The 22,243-nt window shown below is 42.2% G+C and overlaps 1 protein-coding gene and 1 long non-coding RNA gene across 4 annotated transcripts in view; one reads left to right on the top strand and one right to left on the bottom strand.

Moving 5' to 3' along the window:
• The window catches only part of LOC141128463 (uncharacterized), a 35,118-nt gene extending 29,758 nt beyond the window's left edge, over positions 1-5,360 (bottom strand). Inside the window, exon 1 of the long non-coding RNA XR_012241693.1 lies at positions 5,274-5,360. This is a non-coding gene — a long non-coding RNA (uncharacterized lncRNA). The remainder of the gene's footprint in view (positions 1-5,273) is intronic.
• The window catches only part of TRAF3IP3 (TRAF3 interacting protein 3), a 140,574-nt gene continuing 123,145 nt past the window's right edge, over positions 4,815-22,243 (top strand). The window contains exon 1 of one of the 3 annotated variants that reach the window (XM_073615760.1): positions 4,815-4,970. The gene's annotated coding sequence lies outside the window, so the exon portion shown is untranslated. Of the gene's footprint in view, positions 4,971-18,762; positions 18,880-22,243 lie in introns of those variants that run through there. The other 2 variants (XM_073615754.1, XM_073615755.1) reach the window with 2 other exon arrangements.

Genomic DNA, 22,243 nt, shown 5'->3' with positions numbered 1-22,243 from the left:
CGTGAGTAGCACCCGCATATGAAAATGGTGATTAAACCACACATGTGAGGTATCATCACGACCGGTAGAGCAAGAGCAATAATTCTAGCCCTAGACCTCCTCTGTAACGCAAAACATGCAACCTGTAGAATTTTTTAAACATCACCTATGGAGATTTTTGAAGGTAAAAGTTTGATGCCATTCTCCGAGCGGGCGCAATTTTGAAGCGTGACATGTTGGGTATCAATTTACTTGGCATAACATTATATTTTACAATATAAAAAAAAATTGGGCTAACTTTATTGTTGTCCTATTTTTTTATTCAAAAAAAGTGAATTTTTTCCAAAAAAAGTGCGCTTATAAGACCGCTTCGTAAATACGGTGCAAAAAAAAGTATTGCATTGACTGCCATTTTATTCTTTAGGGTGTTAGAAAAAAAACAATACATAATGTTTGGGGGTTCTACGTAATTTTCTAGCAAAAAAACCTATTTTAAACATGTAAACACCTAAAATCCAAAACGAGGCTGGTCCTTGAGTGATTAAAGTGGAGTTCCACCCACTTTTACAACTCTTCAGCATCCCTCACTAAACTGTGCACTGTAAACGAATTGGATATATTTTCTTTTTTCTCAGCACTTACTGTATATCTGCTGTATTCATTTTTCACTTCCTCCTCCCTGGCCGCGGCCCATCGCATCATTTCCTGTTTGCAATGCCTTCTGGGAAGGGGCGGCAACTTCCTCTGACACTGCCGTTGCTATGGAAACCTGACCTGAAACCTATTACACTGCTTGTGCTGCACTGAACATGTGCGAGATCTGCAAGGATGAGATCCAGGAAGAAATACAGTCTGGCTTCAGATGCCCACACTTAAGATGGCCACAGCCTGCTGTAAGTTTATAAAATAACAAACTACTGCTATAAACTAACAAAACAGACCTTAGTTTACAGACTAACTTTACTAGAATACATTAAGCTTGTGTATTATAGGGGTATTTTTATTTAAAAAGTATAATTTCGGCTGGAACACCACTTTAAGAAAGATCTGGGGCTCCTAGTAAAAGACAGACTGAGCAATAGCATGCAATGTCAAGCTGCAGCTAGCAAACCGGCAAAATATTAGCATGCATAAAAAAGGGGATATACTCCAGTGATAAAACTATAATCCTGCCACTTTATGGTTAGGCCACATCTGGAATTTTTTATTTATAGAAATGGAAAAAATTCCAAAAATTTAAAAAAACAAAAAAATGTCCACATTATGTTATAAAACACATCCAATAAAATCTAATTTCATCATAAATTTAGGTCAAAATGTATTGTTTTACATGTCTTTGGTAAAATGAATTGAAAAAAAAAAGGTATATATATTTGAAAAGATGTCAATTCTGATGTACTGATGGCCTATCTTATTTCTTGAGGCCCTAACATGCCAGGGGAGTACAAATATCCCCCAAATGACCCCTTTTTGGAAAGTAGACAGTCTGAGACATTTAGTAAGAGGCAAAGTGAGTTTTTTGAAGTTGTAATTTTTTGTCGTAATTTTTTTAGAAAATGAAGAAATACATTTTTTTTTACATACTGTCACCAGGGCAGTACAGTGTCATCATATGACTGATGTGGCAGTGATCAGGAACATTCACTGGTGACAATATGCTAAAAAAAATGTAAATCATTTTTTACTACATTTTTTTAAGTTTTTTTTTTTTCATTTTTTTTTAAACTTTTTTATTTTACTATTTGTTTTTACGTCCTGTCATCGGAATAGTTCAGTGTCACCATAGTAAGTGAGGAAGTGATCAGGGATTTTTTGTTTACGCTTTGTTTGCTGTTACAATGAAGATGAAGAAATGTTCAACTGTCATGAATGGTTTACGGTCATGACAGCTGTGATCACTTGTGATTGGCTACAGCTAACCACATGCTACAGGGTGCCGTGATTGGCCCAGGTGCCATGTGATAACTGTGGGCTAATTAAAGAAAAGGAAAGAGCTGTTATGAATGAACTGAACCTGTGACTAAAAGAAGGCTGAAACTGTATCCCCTAAAACAGTGTTTCTCAATCTTTTTTTAGTCAAGACAATCTTGAATCACCCCAGCCTAAAATGTAAAAAATGAAACTAATAGTTATACATAATGCAGCAACATCTACACACGTAGTACACTCAACCTTAGAGTTGATTTATTTTTCCAAAGCAAATACACCTTTGCACATTAGTACTGACTAGTATCCCATGTTTCTCTCCCATAGACCACTTTCACACTGCTAGCGCGGCCGCGTTAGCGGTAAAGCGCCACTAGTCTTAGCGGGGCTTTACTGCTGTTATAGCAGCGCACTTTTAACCCCGCTAGCGGGCGAGGAAAGGGTTAAAACCGCCCACAAATCGCCGCTGCCGAAGCGCTTTGCAAGTATACACCACTCCCGAACCGCCCCAAAGATGCTGTTTGCAGGACTTTTTTTTTCGGTCCTGCAAGCGCTTTGCAAGCACTCCAGCTTTCACATTGGGGAGGCTTGAGAGGAGCTTTTAAGGCGCTATTTTTAGTGCTAAAATGCCTGAAAAGCGCCTTCAGTGTGAAAGGGGTCTTACTCAGCTAATGTGACCCCAGTGCTGACGGAGAGGGGCGGGGCAAACAAGGATGATGTGCAGGCATCCTGACATCCTCCTTATCAACCAATGACTTCATTGGTTGTTAGGACGCTGATGGCTAGAAGGTTGTAATGGTGCACAATGAAAACCTGTGGCTTTGTGTAAAAGGCAGGCTTGATCCACTTGTTGGGTTGTATACAGTTTTTGAGTCAGCATTTAACACCTGGTTTGCAGACATGGAATGCAGAGTGTGATTCTTCCTGGAGTTGTATCTTTTTATCTTATCTTTATCTTTTAGCCTGTTAAACATACCATTGATAGCATTGTTGTTTGACCTGTTTGGTAAGTGCAAAAAAAAAATACCCGCTGATCCTGACAGAAATCTGGTCAGTTGATAACTTCCTGTGCTCTTAGCCTCTGTTGACTTATTGGTTAGCATTGTTCTCAGCTCTCGCTAAATACCACAGTACCCTGGGATTTTATGTTATGCATAAAAGAGTAGGAGAAAGCTTGTGAACAGAGCACATAAAGTGAGTGTAGCACCCCCTTACCCCCTAAAGGCTGTTATGGACCCCCAGTGGTCCAGTGAGCTGATACTTCACTCTAGGATAGGATTCTTAAAGTGATTTGGGTCCCCCACCAGCGATCCTGGCCCCTCCTCGTCTGTGTCTGCCCTCATAGCAAGCTGCTTGCTATGGGTGCAGATGTGTGGGCTTGCTCCCAAGCTGGGCTGTGTGCATCCATAGACACCCAGTGCGGCCATGCTCCTCGCTCTTTACTCACAGGATTTGACTGACAGCAGCAGAAGCCAATGACTCCTGCTACTCTTTTATTCAGTTGTTTCTCCCCTGGTGTCTCTCTGCTTACTGGTGACGTCATCTCCCTGTGCTCCACGGTGGCTCAGACCGACTTCCTGGGGGCCACAGGACGGATTGAGGCTCCCACAGTCATCTGCCAGCTCCGTGGATGCTCGTTTTGGATGCCGAGCTACACCTGTAGACACCATTTACAGATGAGCTTGTTTTTATGTCATTTCCTGTAAGTGCATTACTTACTTTGCTAATAAACCGTATTTAATATACTACACTCAGGTTGGTGCTTCCTGTGTCTCTCCCCCTTTCCTCACTCCTGCTGCTCTAAGCCAAGCTTGTGAGAGCATAGACAGTGGAGAGAAGATTGGCAGCTGGGCACAGAGCTGGACCGATACAGGAGTCTTCTCCTGTATTGGGGGGGGGGGGGGGGGCAGTGTGTTACAGCAAGGGACAAGATGTTTTCTACCTTAAGTAAATCATCATTTTGTAAAACAACCCATTCCGTTTAAATTAAAAAGGAAAGGCAAACCATTTGTGTCTCTATATATATATATATATATATATATATATATATATATATATATATATATATATATATATGCCTTGATCACATGCCCTCTGTTCTCAGCTGCATGGGAGCTGGAGGGGAGGAGAAACAGCAGCACACTGAGCTTCCCAGTGAAAGACTGTGCAGGAGAGGAGACTGTCAGGACAAATCTCTGGAGGAGAACAGGCTGAGTTCCCAGCATAGCTGGAGAACTGACCATGCTGGGCTCTCCTGCTTCAGTTTTTAATATAATAGGAAAGCAGAAGGACTGGCAGGATCAGCAGGGATTTTATACAAAGAGAACAGTATACTTTTTTTTATACAAGTACATCGTACAGCAGGCACATATCAGGAATATGAAATGTTGGGTCAACATACTGTATTCTTTGATGGTTTTAGGTTTTAGGTTTAGATGTGTGGTTGGGGTGGGGGGCACAAAAACACAATAGGCAGTGAACCAGGCTGTTCACATGTCATGGTCATGATGCTTTGCACCTGCAGCAAAGTTTACTCAACATGTAGCTTGTTGCGCACCAATCGCTACATATTGAAGCAAATGGGGAATCTCTGCCAACGCATTTGTCAGCAAAAATGGGGTTAAAACAGGTGGACAGGGTTTACCTTTACTCTTCCCTTTGTAGCACTTTAAAATATCACTTTTTAAATACTGCTGAGTACTGTGATGGATACAGACAGACTTTCTACATATAGTGTAGTTGTGTCATACAAAGACAAACAGAAAGTTAGTTTGATCGTCTTTTAAAATGTGTACAGCTGGAACGCAGGGGGTTAACCTAAAGAAGGCAGTGTCACTCAAGACAAGTACTGAAAGGAGGAAAGAGTAGAGAGGAGAGGCGGAAAGGCTGATGTTGCGGCTTTCTTAATTTCCTGTTTTAAACAAAAATGCAAAGTGACAAGTGAGTGAGGTGATCAATGTAAAAGTGTGTCGTATAATGCAGCCCTGAGAGAGAAAAGAGCCCTTCTAAAGAGTTCGGACATTCATTGTGTCACCTAACTGAACTGCGCAGGTGACAACATAGCAGTAAGTGTCATGTATAAAGCATTTTGTGGGCACGAGGTCAATGAAAGGCGGGATTTTAGATTCATTTTGTTTCTTGAATAGTTGTTTTATGCTCCTGTAGTGTCAGTTTACTATCACTTTATGGAATTGGGTAGAAGAGTTTGTAAATGACCTACAGACCTATATGAGATCTGTAGACCTTTACATCTCCTCTTCTTACAAATCAGCCCCCCCCCCCCCCCCCCCTGCTGTCTAATACAAAATACATGAAAAACATTAGAGACCCCCACGTTATGTCTGTGTGATCTGGAAACTCTTACCCACCATATTCCTTGAGAGATAGCTGAGAAGTGATCCAACACTCCATTGTTAGTCCAAAACTGAAATGTGCTATATATTCTTCATTTGCATACTCTGAAAATGTAAAAATGATATTTGGGTAGTAAAGCACGCTCAGGTTTGTTTGATAATGCATTGTATGCAGCAATGGCATACACTGATCAATAACAACCGTATAAAGTTCACTGAGGTTTTTAATAAGTACGTCTTATATAAAGTACCCTGCATCCTAGGACTGCATGCCCTCTAATAAGCAAACATTATTTGCACCTCACTGAAGCAGGTATTCGTTTCATGTTTGAACTGAATTTTAATTTCCTTACTTAGTTATACAAGCAGTTTGGAATTTGCTCTTCAGTATAGATAGGACATTGAAATGAATCATTTTCCCTACTTTACTAATGGTTTTCAATAGTTTGGTAGCCGATAATACTTTGCAGTTATCAGACATTCATCTCAAGTGTCCTGCATCTGCATTGTATGTATGTATGTATAACAGAAACTTTTTTTTCTTTTTAAGTTTTTCTTTGAGTTTTAGATACATCGTGGAAGGATTATGACCCCTTCTGTGTACCCAATAGGGAGATACCCCCACTGTTTTAGGCTGGTCATATATTGTTGCTTTTTAGTTCGCTAAATAGCACAAATGGACAAATCTCCCAACGTGCATATTTCGATTTTGACAGCCATCTGAAAAGGGGCTGCATTTGGTTCAATGTAGCCGCTATGCTGAAGACAGTTTTTTTCAGTGAAGGGATGTTGACAAGGAGGTGGATGACAGGGCCACCCACTGAGCAAATTTCATCAGGTTCCTGAAATTTGTACAATGTATGGCCAGGTTTAGTCTTGCTGACCACTGTCTTAAATACAGTGGTCAGCTTGCTATTGGAGGCACTCAGCAGGGGGTAGGAGCCAGGACCGCCGGCAGGGGACCCAAAAGGAAGAGGATCTTGCTGCTCTGTGCAAAACCATTACACAGAGCAGGTAAGTATGATGTTTGCTTTTTGTTTAATCTTTCGTTTAGAATCACTTTAATGCCTTTATATAGCTTGAATGCGTTATGACTGTTTTTATAAATATCATGATTTGATAAACATGATGAATTTTCTTTATCAAGCATATGTACTCCCTAAACCTGCCAGAAATACCCCTTGTTACACAAGGGCACTAGGGGAATATACTAGCTCATAGCTGATGCCTACAATACACTTTCTGGAATTCAGTAATTGTATGACGTACCTTGTGGCAGAGCTTGACTTGTAGATGGAGACCTCTCATACAGCCCCGGCTCAAGGGCTACTGGAGTTGCGACAGTGGCCGTGAGAGCGCGGTGAGGTGAGTGCCTGCAAGATCTTCCGTTGGTCACAGGAGTGTTTGTAGGTGTGTCACCAGTGCTGGGCTGGATGGCTGAAGCAGCGGATGGCAGCAGGAACAGCAGATGCAGGCACACAGCGGATATAGGACTGGCCTCACCAGGCACTGTGCAGAGCAGGACAGACCGATAACTGGATGTAGGGTTTAGACAAGCCAGGTCAGCAACGGATGATCAGATACAAGCATAAACGCCAGGCAGAGAATGGCCAATGTGCAGGCAGAGGTTAGCAGCAGGATATCAGGCAGATGAAAATATAACAAAGTCTTAAAGGCAAGGCGAGGTCAGGATAGGTGGAGAGCAAGCGTTGTCAGGATAAGCCGGGTCAAACACAGGAATTAGGGTTGCACCGATACCACTTTTTTAAGACCGAGTACAAGTACTGATACTTTTTTCAAGTACTCGTCGATATCGATTACCAATATTTTTTTTTAATGTTATGTGACAGTGGCACTAATATGCAGCACTGATGGGCACTGATAGGTGGCACTGATGAAGCGTGGGCTGTGTCAGTAGTTTTTATTTTTATTTTATTTTTTACAATCTATTTTTTTTTTTTTTTTACAATTTATTTATTTATTTATTTTTACAATGTATTCTTTTTTTGGAAGGGGGGTAGTGTTTTTTAAATTTTATTTTTACAATTTAACCTTTTACAATTCTTTACTTATTTATATCAGCCCTGTTGGGGGGCTTTGTTAAGATATCTCCCCTTTGAGACAGGGACTGAGGATACAGATTTCCCAGTCCCTTTCCCTGCAACCACAGCTGCACTGAAGATGAATGGAGAGGAGACAGAGTCATAAACACATTCATAAACTTATTCATAAACTGAAGCATCATAAGTTTACAATGCTGTTATAAATGGACAGAGGCGGTGATCACTGCCTCTGTTCATTCAGAAAAGAAAGGAGCAGGTAAATTACATATTTACCAGCTCCTTCCTCCACTCTCCATCCTGACACATCCAGGACATGGGGGGGACCGGGGAAGGACACAGAGGACCCGGGAGCACAGGGGGGACCAGAGCAGACCCAAGAAGCTGGTGGAGGACCCGGAGGAGGATCCTGGGAGCCACGGGAGGACACAGGGAACAGTCGGAACGATCAGTGCGGGCAGTTACAAGCACCGATCTCCCTGTATACCTTTCAATAAAGCAGCTGAAAGCCGCGGGAGGGAGAGGAGGAGAAGTGGCTGCCAGCTGCTTTATTAAAAGCTATACAGGGAGATCAAGTGCTTGTAACTGCCCACACCAATCATCTGTGAGGCTGCCCGGCCCCCCCTGCTACACTGAGGACTCAGGTATCGGGTCAAGTATCAGAGCATATGCGCGAGTACTTGTAATGCTTTGTTTCGGCACTGATACTTGTATGCATAGGTGCCTATGCCCAGCAACACGGGCACCTGCAGGAGCGCTCTGCCTCGGAATTTCGGCAATGCTATGGCCAGAATTCTCTATTTTTCCAATTTCTTCAAGTTCCAATCAATTTGGAAAAAAAAGCTTGTCTGATATATTTTAAGTAAATGCAATTTCAGTTCACTCAGCTTTTACAGATTAGTAAATGAGGCCCATGATATTGAACAGTCCTCACGCATATTGATTTTTTAAATTACATTTGATATGAAAATGTGATCTTAATTACAGGTATATTCTTTAAAAGGTGCCACACATTTATTTATTTTTCATTGGAGCTGAATTTATTTATATAAAACAAGGTACCTACAGACATTGGGCTAGAGAGATTTTTGGTAGTGTAATCACACACAACAAAATCCCTAGAGATTAATTGCTGATTAATTAATCAGTAGTAACCTACACAAGACCATATAGTAGTGATTAGGCTCACATAATCACATGATTCTTACTCTGAATGATCTAAGGTTATTAGTGGTGTACCCCAAGGTTTAGTGTTGGGACCCTTACTTTTTAATATATTTATAAATGATATAGGGTCTGGGATTAAAAGAACCATTTCAGTCTTTGCAGATGACACCATGCTATGCAGTGGAATAATGTCCTTAAAGGATGTCTCCAATTTACACGGTGACCTCTGTTGCACTTTGAATGACAATTGCGCAGTCATACAACACTGTACCCAAAATATTTTTTTTTTTTTCATTTTTTTCACACAAATAGTGCTTTCTTTTGGTGGTATTTAATCACCAGTGGGTTTTTTTTATTTGTTTAGATTTTTCAAATTTCGCAAACAGGTAATTTTTCCTCTTTCCCCTATTGTGCGCTGATGAGGCGGCACTGATCGGCATTGTTGATGAGTTGCCCAAACTGATGAGGCTGCACCGATAGGCAACACTGAAAGGTAACACTGATGAGGAGGCACTGATAAGCACTGGTGGGCACTGATTGGCAGCACTGGTGGGACTGCACTGATAATAAGTGTCCTGATTATCAGTGCTCTGATTATCAGTGTACACGTTCCTTTTACACAAGCAGGTTATCGTCTCTCTTCACCTCTCCTCATGCTGTCCGCATAAGGAAAGGAATGCCGGTAGCTGGATTCTGTTTACCTTCGTGATCAGCTGTGATTGGACACAGCAGATCACGTGGTAAAGAGCCGCTGATTGGCTCTTTACCTCAATCTGTGATCAGCAGTGATGGGAGGACATATGACGGCTTCCCAGAAGTGGGCGACCGTGCTGTAGCCGTCAAGTGGCTATAGCGCGGTCGGCAAAGAGCTAATTGGACAACTATGTGACAAATCCTTTCTTGTATTAAAAGAGGTATGGACTACAGAGAGAAAGATATAATTTTTCCCCATACAAATCAAAAGTAAGACCTCATCTGGAATATGCCGTTCAGTTTTGGGCACTAAAAGGGATATCAGGGAACTGGAGAAAGTGCAGAAAAGGGCAACCAAACTGATAAGAGGCATGGAGGAGCTCATCTATGAGGAAAGATTAGAGGAACGGAACTTTCTTGAGAAGAGGAGATTAAGGGGTGATATGATCAACATGTATAAACACATAAGTGGTCCATATAGTGAATTTGGTGTGGTTATTCACTTTAAAAGTGGCTGTAAACCCTCACCTATACCAAGTGAAGTGAACAGCCTCAGGTGATAGACAAAGATAAAACCTATGTAGGAGAATTTGTTTCATTAATTTATTTGCAGTCTTCTCCTCTCTACACCCTTTCAGAAGTGCAGATCTTGTTAAAAATCTTTCTTCATCTGTCTCAGCAGAGAGAAGAGGGTGGAGAGACTGCAGTTACATTGTGTGAGAACTGACTGGAGGAAAGGAACACCCCCCTCCACACAGCAGAAGAACAATGTTGTGAATAGACAAGCTCTGTCCTGAGCCCCCCTTTCCGACACAAATTTATCTTCTGTCCGGAAAACTTCATAGAAGTTACTCATGCTGATAACAGAGGAACGAAGTACCAGGGTCACAAAGGTCACACTTGCGACCAAGCCCTGGTGTTCCACCATTGTGGGGGGCCCCAGGAGTGCATGACATTGCCGATCTGTGTTATGAAAACCCTGCACTTTTTTCATGTCCAAGAGTGCTTTGTCTGTGCTGTAGTGTAGGCCCAGAACTGCCCGACTGCTGCTACTGCTCAGGCGGGCAGGGGGCAGGTCTGGCGGTGGCAGCGTGAAAGCCCCGATCCCCGGCTAAGAAAATAGAGGCAGAGGTGGCTGACCTGAGAGGAGGAGGAGGATGTGGTGTCCGGTCCCTGGGCTCTGGCTGATGTCCTCCTCCCCTCCTTCCTGCACTTCACTGCAAAAGATGGACACTTGCTGCAGGAAGTGACACAGAGGTGGAGCCAGTAATCCACAGGTAAAGTTAAAGTACCTGGTGAACATTGGGGCTGTGGCAGGGAGAGAGCGAACAGGACAGGAATAAGGTGGCTGTGAGGTGGGCTGTATGCTCCACTCCTCCAAACACTGACATGATAGGAACAGGCTAGTCCGCATGTTAGAGATCAATAGAAGCCATCACTCCTCAGGGCTCTCTGTAGGGGGCACGCTGGAGGTATCTTCGTACCACCAGAGTCCCCCTTTACATCCTCCAGAGTTCCCCCTTTACATCCTCCAGAGTGTCCCTTTACATTCTCCTCCAGAGTGCCCCCTTAGTACAGTAGTACTAAAGACGCATTCTGGAGGATGTAAGGGGGCACTCTGGAGGATGTAAGGGGGCATTTTGTCAGAGGATGTAAGGGGGGCACTCTGAAAAATCTAAGGGGGCACTCTGGCGGAACTAAGTTAGTATCACCAGAGTGCCCACTAAGATCCTCCAGAGTGCCCCCTTTCATCGTCCAAGTGCCACCTTAGTACTAAGGGTAATAGAAAAGGATACTAAAAAAGTAACCAAAAGTTGGACTTTAAAGGCATAGAAACAATGGAGAAGTAACAAAATTGATATTCATAATATTTATTGAAAAAATTTCATCGTATAAACATAGTGTACAAAAAAAGGATAAAAAACATGAACAATGGTACAATTTTTACAATAAGCCCTTGTGCGTCTATGCTTTTCGCCGTTAGGCTTCTTCAGGACACGATCAAGGTTCAGAGATGTAACAAAAAGAAAGAAAAGAGAATGAATCTCACTGTCTGAAACGAGATATATTCCAATTAAAATCAGAGGTATTGCATAAACATATTACAACATGTTACATTAAAAAGCATATGCTGAACTATCCAACAGAAACCAGAAGAGACAGAAAATTAGCAACAAAAGAGATACCTTCAGCATCCCCAGATACCCCAGTAGCCGGAAAATTTCCAAAAGTGTGGAATGCTTATAACAAACTGTAGAAAAGTAAATGACGTGCAATTGGTTTTCATATAATATGGAAAACACTGAGGGACAAGAGGTACCTATTTGTATAAATACTTCAGGTATTGCTACAACAGGGGCGGGTGTGCATCTTGTGTTCAAACAAATGAATGACCACAAGAAAAGTAATACTGGAAGGTTCAGGATCCAAAAGGGGAACAACCCTTAATAAAGTTCAGCAGAGCTATCGGCGTGTCATACAGCCCAAACTAGCATGCACTGCCTATGGATAGAAGATGTAAGGAAGAGATTGCATTACAAACCCTGCCTGTTGGTGATGACCAGGATAGTAGTTATAGTAGTGATAACAAAAGTACTTACACGAGAAACCGGCCGTGTCCCAGCATGATTACGTCATATGACGTTGCCTTGTTTACATGCTGGAAAACGGCCGGTGAGTATAAATAGCCCACGTTTTCATATGGGCTCCGTGTACAGCACCCGGCTGTCTCCCAGGGGCATACCCATGTGTCTGATTTCTCGTGTAAGTACTTTTGTTATCACTACTATGGGAAGCCGATACCGACACAACTGGAAGAGAATCCAGGGCCATATCCCATTGATCACCATCTATATCTCCTATATCAGTAATCCAATTAGCTCTACATTTAAATAAAGCAGCGTTCCTGAATGGTCGATAACAATATTAAATACACTCGTGAGATCAGACCACTGCGGGTAGTCGCTTGCATAACCTCCTGCAGCAGCAGGGAATGAGATACAGTTAGAGTTGGTCACTGAAAGTTCAACATGGCACCTCATGACAAAGACCTCTCTGAAGAGCTGAAAAAAAAGAATTGTTGCTCTACATAAAGATGGCCTAGGCTATAAGAAGATTGCCAAGACCCTGAAGTTGAGCTGCAGCACGGTGGCCAAGACCATACAGTCGTTTAACTGGAGAGGTTCCACTCAGAACAGGCCTCGCCATGGTCAACCAAAGAAGTTAAGTGCACATACTCAGCGTCATATCCAGAGGTTGTCTTTGGGAAATAGACGTACGGAAATAGACGTACGAGTGCTGCCAGCTTTGCTGCAGAGGTTGAAGGGGTGGGGGTCAGCCTGTCAGTGCTCAGACCATACGCCGTATACTGCATCAAATTGGTCTGCATGGCTGTCATCCCAGAAGGAAGCCTCTTCTAAAGATGATGCAGAAGAAAGCCCACAAACAGTTTGTTGAAAACAAGCAGACTAAGGACATGGATTACTGGATCCATGTCCTGTGGTCTGATGAGACCAAGATAAGACTTATTTGGTTCAGATGGTGTCAGGCGTGTTTAGTGGAAACCAGGTGATGAGTACAAAGACAAGTTTATCTTGCCTACAGTCAAGCATGGTGGTGGGAGTGTCATGGTCTGGCGCTGCATGAGTGCTGCCGGCACTGGGGAGCTACAGTTCAGAACCATGAATGCCAACATGTACTGTGACATACTGAAGCAGAGCATGATCCCCTCACTTTGGAGACTGGGCCGCAGGGCAGTATTCCAACATTATAACTACCCCAAACACACCTCCAAGGCAACCACTGACTTGCTAAAGAAGCTGAGGGTACAGGTGATGGACTGGCAAAGCATGTCTCCAGACCTAAACCCTACTGAGCCTCTGTGGGGCATCCTCAAATGGAAGGTGGAGGAGTGCAAGGTCTCTAACATCCACCAGCTCCGTGATGTCGTGATGGAGGAGTGGAAGAGGACTCCAGTGGAATCCTGTGAAACTCTGGTGAACTCCATGCCCAAGAGGGTTAAGGCAGTGCTGGAAAATAATGGTGGCCCCACAAAATATTGACACTTTGGGCCCAATTTGGACAATTTCACTTAGGGGTGTACTCACTTTTGTTGCCAGCGGTTTAGACATTAATGGCTGTGTGTTGAGTTATTTTGAGGGGACAGAAAATTTACACTGTTATACAAGCTGTACACTCACTACTTTACATTGTAGCAAAGTGTAATTTCATCAGTGTTGTCACATGAAAAGATATAATAAAATATTTACAAAAATGTGAGGGGTATACTAACTTTTGTGAGATACCGTATGTGAACCCAGCCTAATTGTTGCTATATGCCACTTGTGACTCTCTTAGGGCTCGTTTACACTAGAGTTGCCCTCTGAAGAGCGATATACGCTCAAAACGCTTTTTAGAGGGCTTTTGAGAGGCAGAGGGTTTCAACCTCATAAACCCCGCACCAGCGCGCTGCAACTGCATGCACTGCACACAGTCATGGAGTACTCCCATTCAGTTGAAACGGCTGTGGCATACATACACCACCCTCTGCTGCCTTTGCAGCTTAAAGGGGAGCAGATGCGGGAGAGGGGCAGTAAAAACATAGCTTAACCGAGTGTTTTTATCACCCCCATCCACAACAGCAAACTAGGCCATACACCTTAGGGAGCCATTTGTTCCATCTGTTGCTATTCTTAGCAATTAATTACTAGTGATTTTAGTAGCATGATTGAGCTAATAATATTTACCGGTTTAGCTCTAAGCTAAAGTCCCATACACCCTATTAGATTTTCTGCAGATTTTTGTCTTTAGATTTACCAAAACCATATAATATGAGGTCAACCCTTAAGAGATTCAATTTGTATGCAATCAGACAGGCCCTTGCACTACATGGTTTTGTTAAATCTGAAGATAAAAATAGCGTGTATGGGATCTTAGGGTCAATTCACACAAATGCGCTGCAGTTCCATGTTGGTGCAATGTAGTGCTATTCATTTTCACACGCTTCTGTGCATTGTGGTGTGGTTCACTACTACTACATGCACAATTTTTGGTCTGTTGTGGTATGTTAGGTTGCCCGTTATAATGAATGGGTTGCTCTAACACAATTCACATTAACACATGGTAAATGCACCGCTGCAGGCTAGGTTGATATAAATGGGCCCTTGGAAAATGTTCACCTAATCCTGCTGTCTATGGTTGGATAGTATAAAGTATGTATGTCTTTAGGCCTTCCCCAACAATCCCTGACCAGTATGGATTTTTCCTGGCTCATCATTTTTATTTCCCCTCTATCAACATAACAGAGACATCATCAGAACGCTCCTTCACCCTGTTCGTAGGAACATGTATATTTGTACAGCCCTTAAAGTGATAGTTAAAAAAAAAAAAATAACAAACATGATATACTCTCGGTATACTGCTCTGTGCAACGGTTTTGCACAGAGCAGCCCCAATCCTCTTCTTCTGGGGTCCCCCCGTCGGCACTCCAGGCTCCTCCTCTTAGGCAAGTGCCCCCATAGAAAGCTGCTTTACATGGGGGCACCTGTGGGTGTTCGCTCCCAAGACGCCCTGTCTGTGTCTATTAACACAGAGCAGGCGGTTCGGGCCCTGCCCCCCCCCCCCCCCCCCCCCACTCGCTTGACACAGCATTCGATTGAATCTGCCCAGGGAGGAGGGAGGGAGCTGGCTGAGGTCAGAATAAAAGGGGGATGGGGGGGCTTTTTGCAGCACAGAAGGTTTTTCGCTTTAATGCATAGAATACATTAAGGTGAAAAACCTTAAGGCTTTAGAACCACTTTAATGTAACATTAAAGCTAAGCCCCAGGAATTCAGCCACTTTGTAAAATGTGCTGGCATACTATGAGTTAAATCCAACAAGGTGCATGCCACCTCATGGACCTATCTCTTTAATTTATACCTGCCAGTTTTACAGAGTTCTGGGAGTGCAGCTATCACTATACTCCCGGAGCTCTAACAGGAGAGATGTCGTCTTCTCACACACAGCATCTCCCTTCTGCTGTCCATTCACAGAAGCCTTTGTGTTCTGTGAATGACTTCCCCTAATACAAAGCAACTCTGTGATTGGGCAGGAGGAGGGGATGGGCAGGCACAATGGCTGCATGTGACTCTGCAGCCTCAGAAGCTTAAGACCAGAAGATCCAGCGTTGGAGCACCAGAAGCATAGCGATAATCATGCTTCTGGCACTCAGAAAAAAATGTAAACCGTAAATAAAGATATAAGTCCATGAGGTAGACTTAACCTCTATTAATCCAGCACATTTTACAAAGAAGCTGAATTCCTGGAGTGGTAAAGGCAAAACTTTTTTTGTTTGTTTCGATAGAGTGGTATGGGGATAGAACTATTGTCAGGTTTTTATTGCTGTCCCCATCAGGAAGATTCACTCTTGATGTCCTCATCACTAATGTCACATGAGGAATGAAAGTGAGGGTAAATCCAAAATCTGAGCTGCCACCAGAACAGGAATTAAGGGTAAATCTTCTAATGGGGACGCTTGTTCTTGTGTCAACTGTCCAAGAGGGGATTTCCCTCCCGATGGAAAGCCATCCTCTCACTTCCTATTGAATCTACAGGACAGGAAGCGGAGGAAAATCTACCCACTAGGACACAGAAATTACAACGGTTTTAACCTTTCCCTACTCTATTCAGAATCAAAGAAAAGTTTTGGCTTTAGATACACTTTAATGATACCTATCATGCACAGTTCAAAAGCTAAAATGTTAATGTCTTCAGGCACCTGTAAAAAAAACTTTTATAATATTATATTAATTTTTTTTTTTTTACCAGAATGTTGAAAATTCAGATTTAAACATGTAGACGTTATAAGCTTAGATACCAAAAGAAAAAAACAAACTTTTATATAGTTTTTAATGTCAAAGCTGTTTGCAATTTTTTCTCAGCTTGTGAAGCCGGTAGTGCCACTAACATGCAAATGAGTTAGTGGAAATCATACTGCATCTGTTCTTAGTCACCACTGTGTTATCATATGCATAACTGACAGATGAAGTACAGGAAACTACTACTTCTGGTTAAAGGCAGTCATGGACAGATACCAGATGACAGTCGTCAGTGACTATTCCATGTCTACAGCAATAACAGACACCCCTGGTCATCTACTCCGGGGGAGATCCATCTGAGAAATTTAAAACCATTTCCGATCACTATAGATTTACTAAACAAGTACATTTTGGCATGCCTTCTGGGAGTACTGTACTGAAAATGTCAGAGAATCTGATGGTTGTTCTAGACAATGAGAATTTTTCTTTGTAGCCAGGGCAATAGTAGAAGTTTGGATTTAGGGTGATTCTATATACTGGCTAACTAAATAGATTGTAGTACATGCTTTCCAAACATGCTAGCCTCTTCTTCAGGGAAATCATGCCTCTTTCCCAGACAATCACAAATTTCTGGAAGAAAAGGCCAACCTACCTCGAAAACTTACACTACAAACCAGCTAGCTAATAAATGGTGTCACCCTAAATCCAAACTTTAATTTGTGTCTATGGCTAAAGCTGGATACACACTATATAACTTTTGTTAGATTTCCTTTAGATTTACCTTCAATTACGTAGTGCAAGGGCCTGCCTGATTGCATACAAATTGAAAGTGCTTAGATTTGACTCAAAGTGAATCTAAAAAAATCTAAAGAAAATTGTATAGTGTGTATCCAGCTTTACACAGTACAAAACGCTGCTGCTGCTAGACTGGGCAAGGAAGACTTTAAGGCTGGGTTCACACTGCGGCTCATAGCAGGAGTCTGGTACGTCCCCATTCACTGTTTCAGGTCCGATTTCAGCCCACGTTTTTGGCTCAATTCGGACCTGAAAATGCACAGGACCCCTGTGCAATTTGTACCAGAGCCACTGCAGAGATGTGTGAACTCCATAGAGCGCCAGTCACAATCTCCTGACATGCAAATTGGATGCGGAGAAACCCGGCCGCATCCAATTCGCAACAGTGTAAACCCAGCCTAAAAAAAAGTGTTGGAATTGAAAAAAAACTAAATTGATGCTGCATCTGTCCTGCCCCCCCCCCCCCCCCCCCTAAGACCGAGAACTGAGCAATCAAAAACTACTGATAGCTTAGTTCTCAGTCTTTAGTGAGCATAGAGGCTGTGGAGGAGGCAGGAGTGGCTGACTCACTCTCCCAGTGGCTTGCTGAAGGGCTGAGCCAGCTGCTGGTCCAGGCATCTGGGTGGATCCCAACATTAAAGTATAACTAAAGGCAAAGCGTTTTTTTTTTCACCATTGGCTCGAGTGCAGAGGAATTAACGCAGTTTTTTTAAGGAGATTCACCCTCTTTATTTGTTTACCATTATCAGTGAAAGTGAACGTGAAAGAAGATCCCAAATTTTGGGCTGCTCCCAGAAAAGTAATAGATGGGAAATGTTCCAATGGGGACACTAGTTGATGAGCTAGGGACCCCAAGGAATTTCCTTAATTTGCACGCACTTTTGCATTTGCATTTGGGACATAGATGGTAAAAAAAAATTGACAGGGGTTGTAACCATCCCTTGGTCTATCCAAAATGAAAAAAATAAAAAGTTTTGCCTATAGTTCTATTTTAAAGTCGGGATCCATCCAGAGCTTAGACAGCCCAGTTGTCAGCTAAAAATGGGTCACAGGAGTGCAGAATGAAGTGCACTCCTGTGACTCTCAGGAGAAGTAGGGCCAAAGGAGCTTTGGCCCTACTTTTCCTTTAAAGGCAAAACTTTTTTTAATTTTGAAAAAACCAAGGGAGAAAGGTAGGGTTATAATCCCTGTCAGATTGTATTAATATTTGCCATCTGTGTCCCATTGCGGAGATTTACCTTCACTCCCTGTCCCATAGCCAAACAGAAAGTTGAAGGAAATACCTTCAAATTAAGGGAATTTCTTGGGGATCCCTAGGTCACCAGATCTAGTATCCCCATTGGAAGAGTTCCCCTCTATTACATTTCTGGGGACATCCCAAAATTTGGGATTTTCTTTTACTTTCAATGATAATGGTATATAGGACAAATAGAGAGGGCGAATCTCCTTAACAGGGGCACAGAGTGCACAAATAAAAAACTGACAAGTGTTCTAATTCCTCTCTATTCTATCTAAAACTTAAAAAAAAAAGTTTTTCCTTTAGTTATACTTTAAGCAATATCTATTGTTTTGCAGATTGATTTTTTTCTTGATGTCTAACTGCTTTCTGATGTCCAGGTAAACTTTATGGCCAAAGTTTTGGACATCTCATTCCAAAATCAATGTAAATGAGATCTAAACAAAATGATGTCACCCTGTACTAATTATATGAAAAACATGAAAGTAACCTGCCTGCATGTAGATGCATGGAACACTTCTGCAAGCAAAAAGGGCCCTTCACACAGATTAAGTATGCCTAGTGGAATGAGGCCAGAAGGCGCAGACCAATTCAAGTTGCATTCACCCCTCCATCAGTATCGAAGATGGCTCTACCCTTTCTATATGCAAAACTAGAGAGATCAAAGCTAATTGCTGATTGTGGATTGCTAAACATGTTTACCCCCTTGCTGCAATGAAGATTATCTGTCACTTAGGTAGGGTAGAAAGTGCAGAATCATGCTTCCCCGTTCTGTATGTTGTAGATAGATAACCTTTTGACAGTCCTTTTCTGAGTGTAGCTACCACTAACAGCTGACCATTGCCATATGCGGTAGGCTTCGTAACATTGCCAAGTGAGTATTTATACAAATTCTGCAGTCATATTTCATAGCATTTGTTTACGTTTTATTACTGAGTCAAATTTTGTAAATAATATGTATATATATATATATATATATATATATATATATATATATATATATATATATATATATATATATATATATATATAATATTGCTTGCTTAGCATTAATGGAAAATGTAATGAAGAAAAGCGGTAGATGGTTTTCTGAGCTGCATGCTTCATTTGAAAAGCTAGTTACTTTAATGTTAAAGGGAGTCTGGGCTTCTATCATTACCCTTTAAACAACACGTACGTCCCATGCCTGCACATGCTAATGTAGATTTTGTTAAACATATAAGGTCATTAGAAGATTATATGATGAATTAACCCTCCCACTACCAGACACTCGCTCCTATTCTGCACCTCCATTAGCTTAAAGAGAACCTGTCCAAAAATTTTTTTATTTAATTTTTTTTAGTTGCAAAACATAAAAGTTACACCCAAGCATATAAAAACCCCCACATATACGCAGGTACGAAAATAAACACACGGGTGGGGGGGTACTACGCATGTAAATGTTGATTGCAATACACGTTACATATCGCTGTGCACGCCAGGGTGAGCAATATTTTTAGCTCCAGACCTCCTCTGTAATGCTAAACTTCATGACCTATAGGGGGCATTTGAAGTGTAGCCTATAGAAAATATAGGGTACTGAAGTCGCCATTTCATGGGCGCATGAAAAGTTTTAAGGTTAAGGTAATATCTTGTGACATGAAAAAATTGGAACTACCACTATTTTATTCTTTAGGGTGTCTGCTTTCAGAAAATATATAATGAGTTTGGGGGGGGGGGGGGTTTATGCAATCTTCAGGCTGAAAAAGATTTTTTAAACGTGTGCACCTGCAAAAACCAACTTTTGGTAGCAAAAGGGTTAAACCGGTCCTTCACACAATAAAGTAATTTATTTGACCCTCCCGCACTCTTCCACAATTAGATTTAACTTTTTTTTTTTTTTTTTTTAGTGTTTCTTATGATGCTACTTTAAAAAAAAAAAAAAAGGGTAAAAACTCCAGTTTTGCGGCGCTTTCAAAGCGCTGCCCATTCATTGCAATGGGCAGGGCTTTTTGAGAGCACTAAATACAGAGCTCCCAACCCACCCCAAAGATGCTGCTTGCAGGACTATTCGCAACGTCCCGCAAGCGCACCGCTAGGGTTGCCACCTCATCCCTTTAAACCCGAACACATATGAATTCTAGAGTTTCTGAGGCTAATTTAATGCAGAAAAGGCACCAAGTGAGTTTAATGACCACCCTTGTCAGCCACAGAACCTGTGTAATTAATATGTGTTCGGTTTTAAAGGGATGAGGTGGCAACCCTACGCACTGCCCCAGTGTGAAAAGACACGCTGCAATGAATTGGAGGCAGTTTTGCTTAACAGGTTCTTTGCAGCGCTGTAGGAGCTATGTATACACCGCTCCTAAAGCGCCCCTGCCCATCGAAATCAATGGGGAAGCGGTGCTTTGCGGGCGGTTTTAACCCTTTTTTGGCCGAATAGTGCCGCTAAAATGACGCCCACCCGCCCCAATGTGAAAGAAGCCTAAATGTTATGCTTCTTGCCTAGATGAGAATTGGGCGCACGTGAAGATGTGTCGCAGGGACTCCCCAGAGACCTGTGGCAGATCTACGCACGTCCAAAGAAAACACAGGTGTGGGATCTCAGGGTGTCTGCACATATAAAAGAAACCTGCATGTACGCAGATCAAAATCCCCTTTCCCGTGTGTGGCACATTGAATGAATGGGCTGGCGAACTAAAGATCAGTTATTCCAATCAGGAGAGATCAATCACTTATTGAAGTGTGACCACCAAAAAGGGTTCATTCACACCAGATGTGCTGGCCTGTGTTGATCCATGCATGCCAGTGCATATACTTTCTAAAAGTATGAGGAGCTATTCACTTCAGAGCATTGTGCTGATGTGCATTGCACTGTGCTAAAAAACAAAAAAAAAACAAAAAAAAAAGGATTACGGCCTACTTTTTTTTTTTCAGTGCACCGCATAAACGCATTAAAATATTGCGCTTAAACAGTAGAGTCAAAACAGTCTGTTGAAGTTTACTTTACAGATAAAGCTTACTGAAAGTAAACTTTAACTGAAACTTTAGGGGAAAAAAAAAATCTACAGAGTGGATTTTTAATGCAGCAGAGACATAGTATGTAAAGTACCTTACCTGCCTGTACACGGAGCTGCGCACTTTAACCGCATCAGCCCCGGAAGATTTCCCCACTTCCTGACCAGAGCACTTTTTACAATTTGGCCCTGCGGCGCTTTAACTGACAATTGCACGATTGTTCGACGTTGCACGCAAACGAAATTTGCGTCCTATTTTTTTCCACACAAATGGAGCTTTCTTTTGGTGGTATTTGATCACCTCTGCGGTTTTTATCTTTTGTGCTATAAACAAAAAAAGAGCGACAATTTTGAAAAAATAACTGTATTTTTTAATTTTTGCTATAATAAATATCCCCAAATTTAAAAAAACAAAACAAATTTCTTCAGTTTAGGCCAATATATATTCTTCTACATATTTTTGGTAAAAAAAAAAAAAAAAAAAAAATCGCAATAAGCGTATATTGATTGGTTTGCACAAAAGTTATAGTGTCTACAATGTATGAGAAAGATTTATGGCATTTTTATTATAATTTTTTTATACTAGTAATGGCGGTGATCTGCGATTTTTAGCGGTACTGCGACATTGCAACGGACAGATCGGACACTTTTTTTGGGACCATTGACAATTATACAGCGATCAGTGCTATAAATATGCACTGATTACTGTGTAAATGTCACTGGCAGGGAAGGGGTTAACACTTGGGGGTGATCAAGGGGTTAACTGTGTGTTCCCTCAACTGTGTGTTCTAACTGTGTGGGGATGGGAGTGACTAGGAGAGGAGACATATCGTTTTTCCTACTTAGTAGGATCAAACAATATGTTTCCTCTTCCCTGACAGCACAGGGATTTGTGTGTTTACACACACAAATCCCCGTGCTGGCGATCGTGCACGCGATCGCGCCCGCCGGCCACGCGCACCGGGTCCCCCGCGGTGCAGCGCGCCCACTCTTTGGTGGCAGAATAGCGGAACGACGTACCCGTACAGGATTTTGCCAGGGGAGTTAACCAACCGAACTTCTGTGCATGCGCAGGAGTGACATCATCTCCGCTCAGCCAATACAAATGGACGATGATCTGAACCCCGGAAGCAGACCGACTGAAGATGTCATTGACCGGCGGGGAGCTTTGGTACTCTACAGTGCTGGAGAGAAGGTGAGTATAGTTCCAATTGAAGCGGGGGGAAAAAAAGCATTACAGTG

The sequence above is a fragment of the Aquarana catesbeiana genome, linkage group LG02 (assembly GCF_042186555.1).
Source record: "Aquarana catesbeiana isolate 2022-GZ linkage group LG02, ASM4218655v1, whole genome shotgun sequence".
Taxonomy (NCBI): domain Eukaryota; kingdom Metazoa; phylum Chordata; class Amphibia; order Anura; family Ranidae; genus Aquarana; species Aquarana catesbeiana.
This window is presented reverse-complemented; position numbering and strand designations above follow the sequence as displayed.